Genomic DNA, 13,144 nt, shown 5'->3' with positions numbered 1-13,144 from the left:
GAGGTTATTTTTCAGTATAACTATACTCATTTGTTCTTCACTGTCTAGTTTTCTATTTTGAGTACATTAATATCTATAAGAGATTTCAGAGTACTTTAAAATTGGTTTATGCACAAAATGAAAATGTTTAAAAGCTACGGGAAAACAAATGACACTGAAGAAGTCAAATTTTATATCTGATCTTTGTTTGAAAGAAATCTAAGTATGAATTTTACAGCAAATGCAGAGAGTTACTAAATAGTCACTATTTCCTTGGAGTGTAGTATTTCAATGTGCAAAATAGCGGAAACTTCCTGATTAGGAAGCTATACCAGCCCCTTAAAAATGTATTAGCAGCTGCTATTTAACAGCATATTTCAACATGACCACAGACTGCTTATCTTTTTCAAAGGAGGTTTTCATGTGGAAAAGATAGAGAAGGAATGGTTCTCCACATCTGTTTCAATGGTAGGAAGGGAATATGTATTTTCCTATTAAATGCTTTGTAGAGACCCAGGTATAATCAATAATAATGTTAATAATGTCAAGTTATATCTTAGAATAAATGTAATTACTTACAATTAATGTCAGTTCTTAACAGTCCTGGTTATGGTCAAACACTAACCAAACAAGCAATACAGTAAAAAGAGCACATAAATAGAAAATGTTTATATATATATATGTATATATTTATATATGCATATATACATACATATTTCTGTAGAATATATAAATAATACATATTTGTCTATTTAATACAAATTTAAAGGAAATTAGGGGAAGTGGGTTTCTTCCAGTATTTTTGACTGTATTGCAATAGGAAGAGCAGGAGGTAAAGTTGCTGTAAGATGGAAATTTGTATGTGCAAAACGGAACACTGCGGGGGAGAAGACGGGCAGTTACCTTGAGCTATCGCACTCTGGTAATACATTATTCAACATTGACCTAACTTTCTATGTATCCCAGTAGAAAGAATGCTCTGGTTTTAGCCCGCAAACCCCTCAAAGGGACAGAGTGTAGCTTAAATTCATCTTTAGCCTGTTCTGCTTGATCAGAAGTGCAAGAAATAGAAGAACTAAGAACACAGTTACAGAATTATGCCATAGTACAGTAGAAACCTCAGTTACATATGAGTCTTTATTATTATTGATCTGGGTTTTTCTCCCCCTCACCCCAATTATTTTTTCATAATTTCTAAACCAAATAAAAATCCAGCAGTTTTAAGGTATAGAGACTATGCAATGGCACACTAGATTAGCCCTGAGAACATCCACTACAGTGTTCAAAGGACAGTCACCAGAAGCTAAAGCAAGAGTTGGATAAACCCCAGAAATATGAAGATGAAAGTCCTCAGCACTCTCTTGATATAGCATACTGTCCAGTGTTTTGATGCATCCTGTCATGTTACTAACTCAAGGCCTTTCTCTTATACATATGCAAACAAAATTCAGAGGTGACTTTGTCATTGCTTAGTTCATTACATTCTTGTTTCTCTTCCAGTTCATGACAAGAAGAGCATTCCTCATCTGCCTTCTTTATAGAAGTCATTCTTGCAGGATTTTCCTCTAATCAGTAAGCAATCAAAGTCTTTCAACTCTCCACATAAATGCTGTCTGTCACCTGGCTTTATGGAGAAACCTGTGAAGAAAAAAGTCCTTATCCACAGGCAGAATGGGTAGAGACTTGGAGAGTTAAGTATTCTGTTCTGCATCACTACTTCAACAAAATCATCACTCAGCCATGGCTGGAGTGGTGCTTGCGTACAAAAAATAAAGATCCATGGTTCATTTCCAGACAGCAGTTTGAAGCAAGTGATAGCAATTGAGTGTAAGCAAAGTATATTGGAAGTAGAAGTTAGTGACACAGCACGAATGAGACTCAGCCATGCTATCTGAGATGCAGAAAAAACAGCAAAAAAACTATTCTTAATCTTGTCCAAAATCAAAATATATGCAATCTTTCAAACACAGATGAGGAAAAAACCCTAACTTATTTATTTAATGTAGTTATATAAAAGACAACAAGTGATTGCGGAACTTCATAAACCACATAACATACATTTTTGCTAAATCACTTTGCAACACATTTGAGTTGTTACCAAAGAGATCATTAGTTCATGAAAACATGATCTGACCTCAATTATGAGTAGATTATTTTTTACTCCATAAATAAGAGTAATCTCTAATAGTTTTAAGGTACTAAATTCTTTACACACCTTAAGGAGCAAATAAGCCTTCTTTAGGCCATATATAGTTACACATTCAAGTACTGCTGCAAAGGTATTTCTCCCCACCTCACAACTGCTTTGTTTATGATAGTGTTTTCATAGAGCAGATAGAAATATTTTGTAATTTAAAACTGAATAAAACTAACAATCTAAAACTCTTTACTGGAATACTTTTGTCTACTATTCCTGTACATTAAAAAAGCTTCATTACTAAACCGCCAGCTTTGCTTTGGTTAAAGTTAGGAAATATCAACTGTTAGAAGTTGACTTTTCTAAGGACTGTAAATTCAGCGTGCTGATTTAAAGTACATGGAGACATGGTGTTCCAAATAGAGATGTGGGGAATAGTTAGAAGATCTAAAAGTGGGTTCTCAGCAAAGAAGTCACAGGTTCTGTCTGCATGTGAAACAAATCATAGTAAAAGACAAATACTAAAGCTCAAACTATGCTCTTTATTGTCTGCTTTCATCATTTTAATGTCTACCAAGTGATCTGACTCAACTATTAGTTAAGTCAATGCATAACATTTGCAATCTCATTAAGAAATTATATTAAAGAATTGCTAGTTCCATAGATGAGTCTATGGGAAAGGTTGGATTGTGATGGTGAGACAGATTAGAACTGATCAGAAATAGACTAGTTCTTCTACCCAAAGATTTGAATTTCACTGGATTGAACTTATTTTAAAAGGCAGAAATATCTTTGTATGAACAAGAAGATAGGTTTTGGTCAATAAATGTAATCAATATGCATTCTCAAGTTTTAGTAACCTATACATTCCTTATGGACTAAAACTTGGTGTACTTCTGCCCCTGCCCTCCTTACATGAGTAAAAGCTTGTTTCCTTTCTGATCCAGTCTTCACATAAAAACCAACATTAATTGCTTGGTACAAGATGTCTGCTTGCATCTCAAATCTATTCAAAAGTAAAAATAAGTTTTCTTTTTAAGCTTCATCAGTTTTAAGTTTTACCCATGTATACTTATTTTGAAACACTCCTTAGCCTTCTTACTTGCTTTCCTACAGATTTTTGTGAACTAAATGAATCTACTTGGAGAGGGGCCTTCTAGAACTGAGCAGCAAACAACTATCTGAATAACTAAAGTTTATAAGGTGTTACTGAGTGACACCAGATCAGCTACACAGCCCTGAAGGAACAGCTGAATAAGTATTAATAAAGAGTAGTTTTAGTGTTATGAATACGTACATGAGAAACCCAGAGTGCAGCCTCTGAATTACCTACTGATCTATTGAATTGATTCCTGTACTACATGCTGCCAAGAGCAGTATTTCACTTTTGTTAAGTAATTTAATTCAAAACAGAAAAAAAGAAAACATTATAACAATAGTAAAGCAGAAAACAAAATTGCATTAAATCTCTCAATGCAAGCAAAAGCCTGTGAGCAGAGTGGTATGTGATCAGTGTATGGTGTCTTCCATGAATGAAACAGATTCCACTAATGGCAGCCAGGGCTCAGAACATGGACTGAGGGCAAGAAATTACCTTATCTTTGTATCTGTAAAATGCAGACCTAGCATGGAGAAGCAGTACATTTAACATTACCTTTGGATTTTTCTGAATCTTACTTCATTTAGTTACATTTTAGGTAGTTTTTTTTTTAAAGGAGTAAACTGCTGAATCACTCACAAGTAGACCTTAATAACACTGATCATGGTCTCTGTAAAATAATTCAAAGCATTTCACAGTGCAGCAACCATAGAATTCTTGTTCTCAGATTACTACTTCCCAGTTTAAGAAATAATGAGCACATCACCTGTATAGTCTTGGGTTTGAAATCATCCAGACATTTATACTTCAAGTATAATCTGTCTACAGATTATACTACATCTGTATCCCCCCAAAAAAGTCCTTTTCTGGTAAGATGGACAGAGCCTTTGCTGACAGAAGTCAGTGTATGTGTCTGACAGCTGCAGTCAGACTTCATGATTTTAATAGTAACTAAAGTTTTTTTCAGGTAGGTTTTAAAATCAATATGACAAAGCAGTAAGTTTTGCCCTTAGTACTTTAAGGGCTGTATTCTGATATTACTTCGAACACCATAAAAGTGGAGTAATTCTACTGAAACAGATTGAATAAGACCAAAGTGAAAGGAAATAACAGACTAACTGGTGCCATATCTAAGAAACTGTTTTAACCAGCCGATGTGATTGCTCAGTTGTAATAGTACTATATTACCTAAATTTAATATGGACCAACAAAAAATTACATAAATCCATTTACCCTAGATTGAGATGCCTTAAAAAGACTAGCTAAAGAAAAGTACAGTGTCTACAACTTTCAGTAATTACATGAATTAAGGCAAATGTATCCTTAAATGCTATACTTAGGAATACCTATAATAGTACTTTTAAAGAATGAAAACAAAACCCAAACCATCATTTATGTGCCCTATGAAGGCAACATGAGGAGATTATAACAGTGAATAAAGGACAAAACCCTCAGGGGTGCAGGAACTTAGAAGCCAGAAAGACCACAGATGTCTTTATAAGAAGCTCTATATACAGTGTACCTATTTGCACTTCTATTCTGCAGGCATACAAAATTTCTGTATCAGAAAATCACTTTCTGTGTTTGAGATCTATTCATTAACAGCTCTTTACAGAGCAGTCACAGGAGTATTATTGTGTGCTTGAAATAAATTAAAACCACTGGATAAGTGTGCTCTATTCAGGACCAATAAGCAGCAAGCAAAGTGAGTTTAAAACTCTAATTCCAGCCGTACTAGAAGTTAAGATCCACATGACTCCAACATCCTACCTTTATTTTAAGATTGGAAAGTAATTTATACACTCATAAGGTATTGTTTCACTGGGGGCTGATCAAGGAGTCATGACTTTTATTAGTGAGCACCTTAATTTTCTGAAATCATCAGGAAAATATTCAGGTCAGTGATGTGCAAGCTAACACTTTTTTTCTCTACAAGTTCCATTTAGAGGTGCAGTAATCTCAAAACATCTCCCATGATACCCTCCAAAGGAAAAAATAATTCCTGGAGACACTAAATTGAAAAAAGTAATTGGAAACTGTTCTGATTTTAGTACTAAAAGGAGAAGGCAAAACTGGATTTTGTTACATGTTTCTGCAAGGGACAGTTTGGCCATTAAGATTATTCAAATAAATGTAATTTGTAATAGTTTCTGAGAAGGCATGCTGACAATAACAGACAAACTAAGATCCACACTCACCATCTGAACCATATTGCTTATTGGCCACGCTACTCGTATTGCCTTAAAGGCTGAAGAGATGGTAAAAGTGTTAGCATGATTACAGAGAAAATATGGATCAAAGAGCAATTTTTATTTATGGTGTTGAAGGACAGTGGGCCTTCTAGTTCATTCCCATTACTGGAACAGCAAAAATTGAGTGATACTTGGACTTGAGTGCAATCCAAACACTTGCTGCTGAATGCACTTTAGCTGGCATTCGTGAAAGCCAAAGTGTCACATGAAAATTAGCACCAACAAAATCGGTAAGCAAACAGCACTCAAGTCAGCACAACTCTGCTTTACATTGTTTTCAGGGAAAAAAAAATGTTTCATTCTAGAGAGTAAAAAATTTCATCAGAAATTGTCAGGGAACAGTTTTCCTCTGTCAGTTCTCATATTATTCTGCATACATTTCTAGATAGTTAAATAAAAACTCGATAGGTTAAGTCAATATGTGGTCACCAGTAGTGACACCATTGATGTGTCATCCTCACTTCAGCTGTTATTAATACAGATGCTTTCCTTACATGGAACACAGGTTCTTCTGTCTAGGAGAAATTCTGAGTAAGGTTTTTATTTCCATGAAGTGCAGCTCAGTTTACATCTGAATGAAGGGACTGCACAAAGGCTCCAGTAGAAAAAAAAAAAGGCGGGGGGGGGGGGGGGCTGTCGATCAGACTCACAGCAAAACTGGTTCTTGCACTAGAAAGCTTAAATGTAGAACTGGCCAGAAAAATGATCCTGCCTTCCCTCCCTGTGAAATTTTGATCATCATAGATTAAACCAGGGCATTCATATAAGTTATTTTGTGATTTTATTAAAACCAAAACATTAGTTTTCCAAATCATCTTTTTTCTTCATTTTAATCCTTCTGGCTAAACTGTTTTAGGTTTGGGTCTAAACTGTATCCCCACCCCCACACACACCTTTCCTAAAGAAGTTAGATGATTTTTCCACTGAAAAAATCCCCAAAAGACTCTCCAGTGGACAAAAATTTTGTTTGTTGAAGAGACCAATTTTCCATTGAAAAACAGTTTCAACAGAAATTCATCAGAATTTAGTTACCTGTAATGTATCCCAGATAGAAGAGTTGGAAAAGTAAAAGTGGTGACATTCAAGGAAGTTACTTCTTTCCTAATGATTGTATAAAGATCAGTTCTCAGTGGAGTTAGTGATAAAATGCAGGACACGCATCCAGAATAGTATCCCTAGGATGGCACACCTTTTATTATGAAGAACTTCAGAGAGTACAAACTCCTTTACTTTGAGAGGAGATGCTTTCACTCTTTCTTGTGAGAATGCAACAGTTGCTGCTGTAAATCTGAAGATGAAACAAAGATTGACAGCACTCTCAATATTCAATACAGTCCCCACATACCAGACTTAGTGCACCAACTGCAATGCAAAAATGGACGTGGCACACTTAGAGGACCATAACAGCCATCCCAGATACTGCCCGAGATACAGGTACAAAATACATTCAAGATTGTCAAGAGACTTTCAGAAAGGGCACAAGCTGAGTGAAAAAAGTACCATGAACTTGCCAGGAATGTAATCTGGCTGATCTAAGGATAACATGAGGCAGTGCAGATATTCACACACAGCAGTAAGGAATTATGACCTAATTGCAGAGAATGGTTATAACCTGACTTATATAGCCAAAAGTCTTCTGTTCCAGACACTCCCTGGAAGGGGGTGCATGCTCCATTATTGGTGATGATCTGCTGCTAGTTGGGACAAGGGGCATGCATCTGCGACTCTCTCACAACTGTGAAAGAAAGCAGCCTCGACTATTTCAGCCATTAAATTATCTTGCTGAGTCTGCCTAAAAGTTTCTTCTTGTCTTAGAAGGTGTCCAGGAACATCCTAGTCCTGTGGAATTGACTGGTTCACAGATTCTTTGGTTGCTGGAGATCACAGCAGTTGGATATTTTTTGTTTTTCTGGTTCATTGAGATAAAAATGATAAAAGAATAGCAAACTCCACTTGTAACTCATTGAGTTCTATGGGATACACATTGCTGTGGCTTTTATGACAAGACTGTAGCCATCACCTGCTATCATCCATTCAAGCCCATGGCAGTCAGTCTCAACATTTCTTTCTCATTTGTATAAAGTGTGGTTCCCACAATCTCATTTTCATTATTTCAAACAGGACTCACTAATTTTCTTCCAAAATAGCAGGGCTGTTTTCTTTCATAGTGCCAAAACCCCAAACTTGCTTTGTACAATTACTTCTCTGTTTTTTTGATATTAAATGTCTTTCTACACATGGCTGAGTAACACAAATTGCTACTTTATGACACTTTTGTCAACTGCTGAATACTAGCATATATCCTGATGGCTATTCTAAAGGTAGAAAGAAAGTATTCCAGAATATGATGCTATCCATGTAGCTAAGGGCAGGCAAGTGATCACCATATGCCTAAATCCCACAGTCCTTTTTGGGCACACAATTCAGTCAAACCATTATTTTACTATAAGTGCTATAGACACATGTTTTTGCAGGATAAGCTAAGTTAACAATAATTACTTTGAGATCTTAAACAGGCCTTTCATCATCTTACTACTAATTTAAACCCATTTTGTATTCAAGGCTATTAGCATGGTTTTAATAGTACATATTTGTCACATAAACAGTATTTCATGTCCACCTTAGAATGCACAGCTTAGGAAAGACAATTTACCTCTTTGGTATTATTTAAATACAGTACTGTTTTCCTTGGGGAGAGTGAGATGAGTCCTTAACTTTTTATGGCACATACAGTATGGAAAAAAAAAATTAGCATCATTTATTTAATCTCTGTCACAATCTCAACTGTAAAAACATGCATTATCTGCTACCAGAAACTGTATCATATGGTACCCATGATACTGCCAATTAACTTTTCTCCATTAGCACCATACATCCTCAGTTTTCATACTGTTTCAGTCCTTACCTTTACTCTATCTCATAGCAAGTTCTAAACAGGAGATAGGCAACTTAAAAGAGGATAATAGGTAAAGGCATTTCAAGTTTTCAGAAAGTAGGAAGAGGCCACTTCTAAATCCCAAGATTCTGAACAAGTGCCAATCCAGTGCGTATCTATTCACAGAAAAGGAGAAGTCTGTGAAAGTCACATAGTGATCAGATCCAAATACAGACTTTTATAGTAAATCATATTAATTCACTATTACATAACATTGTACATGTCTCAGATCAAGTGGATGTTGTCACTTTGTCTTACAATACAGTACAAGTGGCTCAAAGGTACTTTTCCACAACAGTTTCTTCAGGAGTTCATTTCTAGCTTTTAACTTTTAAATCTTTTGATTAACATGCTTCTGATATCCCTGTAATTTATAGAACTTTCATTTACCTTACAGACACATTTGTGTTCATCTGTTGTTTCAGTGTACACAATTAAGCACCTGTAATGCATGGTTTATTGACTAAAATGCCAGTTGTTTTCCTGGAACCCAGACAGTCTTTCAGGTCAATAAGAGAGTTGGTGCACTTAAGTAATAAAACGATGCTAGAGTTGTTTTCCGTACTGGATGTGCCAGGCGAATACACAGATTAATTAACCTCATGACAAAGTAATTATGCAGAAAATGTAGTATTTAAAGGAGATGTTTCCAGTCAGAACAGTTGCACAGGCAAATATGCTGAGAAGCCTCTAAAACACCTCATCATGCTACAGCTGGATTAACAATTGTAATTAAACTCTCCAATACTGTTTATCTACATATTTTATATATGAAAAGTGTGGACTAATCTGTGGTGAACAGGCTGAGGAGAAGAGAGCTGAAAGAAAAAAGAGTACTTCTCAACAAAAAGCAAAAATTTAAATGCATAATATTTTTTTGTAAAAAAACCCTGCTTACAAGATCGTCAGAAACATGTTTGTAAATTTTAAATATACCAAGGCTATCTAGTTTTACTACTGTGATTGTTATACAATGCAGGATATAAAAGTGTGTTCAAGTACATCGTGAAGTATTGATGAATCAAAAGTTCAGCACTAAGATATCATCTGATTTTCAGTCTTGTTGAGCTCCCAGTCAGTCATCACATTGGATTGAGATAAATTTGGTCTAAATAACATGATTAACTCTACTTGGTCTCTTTATGACCAGTATTTTCTCACTGGAAGTATTTAGAAAAATTTCAAAATGGAATTGTCATTTTCTGTTGCTAAGAGCAAAGTGGCTTACTTCAGAAAGAGCCTTGGGTAACTTACTGGCTGCAAATGTCACTCTGAGGAAGGCCTAAGGAAACATTTCCTTAAATGTGTCTTTTATACCGTATTTTGATCTGCTTGGCATCCATTCTGCAAATTTCTTAACCAAACTGCTTGATACTTTAGGCGTAATTGTCATTCTACAGAAAGCATTTTTTTATCTACAGTTTATCAGCACTTTTTAAGTTGAACTTATCCTAGTTAAATTATTAGTACCATAACAGCTTAACCCTGCAGTTCATTACTAACCAAAACCAGTTCTATCAAGTAAACCTGTCTAATTTAATAAAAATATCAGGTATTTCTTTTCCTTTCTAAACATGACTTAAACTGCTATAGCCTTTGTGGTGATGGGATACTTTCTAAACATAGGCATATTTATAGTCAATTCACTTGAACTGCAAAACTTACTGGACACAACATTTTTCCTGCTTCTGTTGAGGGACAACCTAAAATGTCTCCATAGTGCTAACGAACCGGCAGAAAATTAATTTTCTGCAGCCACCATCTTCTACATCTTTAAGCAGAAGTTAAACATGGGACATTTCATTCCCAGTTTGGGGACATAAGGACAGTGAAAATAGAGTATTTTCAAGTTAATTCCTTAATTAATAGAGTAATTTCAAGTTACTTGAGTATAATGGAGGTGGGGGGACACACACACGGACAACAACATGACAGGAAATGGTGGGAGGATGTGGGTATATCATACACACAAAATAAAACAAACAAACAAACAAAACCAACCAAACACCAAAAACAAACAGACCAAGTTCATAAAAGCCTGATCTGGGGATTAATACCATTGTGGAATAACTTCTTATTTTACCATCTCACATAATGCTTCTGAAGGGTGACTTTCCCCACCGTTGTAGGAATGGAGCAGGCAATGAGCTGTATGATAATCCTAAACTAACTGTGAAGACCCCCATGGCGGTATTGTTCTGCCATTTGGAATGAGGCAAAGAAAGAGAGTACAAAATCCAGTATTTCTGTTTCTATTAGATTAGCTGTAAGGAAGGAATTCTTCCCTGTGAGGGTGATGAGGCACTGGAACAGGTTGCCCAGGGAGGCTGTGGCTGCCCCATCCCTGGCAGTGCTGCAGGCCAGGTTGGATGGGGCTTGGAGCAACCTGGTCTAGGGGAAGGTGTCCCTGCCCAAGGCAGGGGGGTTGGAACTAGATGATCTCTAAAGTCTCTTCCAACCCAAACCATTCTAGGAGTCTATGATTCTAACCAAATCAGCCTGTATTCAAAATTTCCAAGCCAAACAAAGACTATTTGTGAAAATAATTCTCAATCAATTCTGAAGCATTCTAAGCAATTCAGGTTACTAAACTTTACTCTGAGTTTTGTGGAGAGAATAGTGTTCCTGCTTTAGGCTTGTTGGTCATATTTCTATCCCATTACTTCCTTGCAAGATGTGCAAAATTTGCAGTTGCCTACTAGAAGCTAAAAGCTGGTATGAAAGTCCTACTTTAATTTAACAGGAAACAGTGTTCACAGAGCTCAGGGGGTGTCACTCATTTTGCTAAATATAAAAAAGGTGCTTGTTAACACAAGAAGACAATTATGGAAACTCATATATAAACATATCTTTCAGACAAATTTTTACTTTGTGGCCTTATTAAAACAATGTTAGGTACTACTATTACTAGTAAAGGGGTGCAAAGACTGAGGGGTGGGTGAGCACCTAACTGCTAGTTCCATTCAGCAGTTCTGAGATTTAACTGCCAAACTTTTGAAGGATTAGAAGCAGCAAATTTATTTTGTAAATTCATTGATAAATTCTAACGTAATATAGGCCACTTTCACTGTATCTTTAAAACAGGGGATTTTCCAAAGGCTTCAGCAACCTCATATCCCATTCACTTATTTCTGTAGAGCGTGAGAACTCCATATGGAGTTGGAAGAGGCTGAGTGTATAGTTCAACATCTTGTTTCCAATGGCACACAGAAAATTGTGAAAGTTTTCAAACATAAATTCTGCATGCTATTGAGTTACTTTTAAGTAATTATAATCTCATAATCCCCTCTAGTGTTTCTGTTTCTTTCTCCACCTGATGTAGCTTTTATGTAATTCTGAAAACTTGCATTTCTGTTAAACCTTTTTTAAGATGAGACTATCAATGAGAATACAATGTTCTATGCAAGATTATACATGTATTAAATATAATAGTAGTAATTTGAACATATTGTAATGACAGGTAGCACCAGATGGTGCAGTTGTAGGTAGCATTACTAGTTCATTTTCGGTTATGAATGATCTATTTACTTTTACAAAATAAAAATGTAATTGTTTGTTTTGCAGTCCAGATTCTACTGGTCACTTGTTTCAAAAGAAAATGGAAGTGTTCTCTGATTTTTTTGTCTCTACCTTTTTAGTGGTTGTAGTCTTGGTATGGAGTTACACACCTCTTCCCCCCTCCCCCAAGCCAATAAACTAATGCTTGTACTATACTTCTTGATTAAAAAAAAGCTATGCCTGCGTTCTGTTGATGAACATCTGTTCAAGACAGTTTTATGCAAATTCACGTTTCTTGTTCAATTTGCTGGGTGGGCTCAACATCACTGAATTCTTTTCCCCATGGGAATACTGCACCTATTGATATTCAAATAGGCTTGCATTGTTCACCCAGCACCCCATTCAGCATATACAAATACTGAGTTTTCTTCAACCACTACCACACCTGTAGCTGCAATGAATGAGAATAAGCAGTACCTTTTGTAAAAATGGCATTGATATCCCTATAAATCAGATGTAGGAATGCAAATTAGTATCTATTTTGGAAACAAGGGGCTTTAGAAACATAAAAGTTGAAAAATTTAGGTCCAAAGTGCCTGCCACTTTTTCCTAATATGTATCTTTAAAGAATGCTTAAAATTAGAGCAATCATTTTAAAACATTAATTCTTTTTGGTTGTGTCCTTTTTTACAACAGTAATTGTTTTTAGTAATAGTTTTTTCAGAAGACTTTTCAAGGTAAACTACTTAATTTTACATCATTCCCGTGAGGTGACTGCAGATGTGTTGGGTTTTTTGTTTTGTTTTGTTGTTGTTTGGTTTTTTAACTGCCGAGAAACCTAAGATGGCAGGGTCACCAGCTCAATATGACGTTCAGCACCAGATGCACTGGAAAATTCTAATTCTCATTAATTTCTGTTAAGGTTGTATGTACAACCCAGCTGACATAAGCCATTCAAAATTACAGACTACTTTTAAAGATCTCAATGCAACTTTCCAAGGTCAGATGAGTCAAGACAGAACAAAAATGAGAATTCATAAGTTTCCTCCTCTGTGGCATGTTTTATAATAACTGATAGGCTAGCAATAACCATACAAGGAACTTTAAGTGCTGTACAATTGCAAAAGACTACATTTTGCAGAAGGATAAAGTCCACCTGCTCTTCTTTTAGCTGGAATTTTCCAACCTATTTTTGTGTATTCAGCAAAACCTGAATTCCTATTTTAAAGAGGCAAAGGATAGCA

Source organism: Accipiter gentilis, chromosome 26 (genome assembly GCF_929443795.1).
Source record: "Accipiter gentilis chromosome 26, bAccGen1.1, whole genome shotgun sequence".
NCBI lineage: Eukaryota > Metazoa > Chordata > Aves > Accipitriformes > Accipitridae > Astur > Astur gentilis.
Note: the sequence above shows the minus strand (reverse complement) of the source record.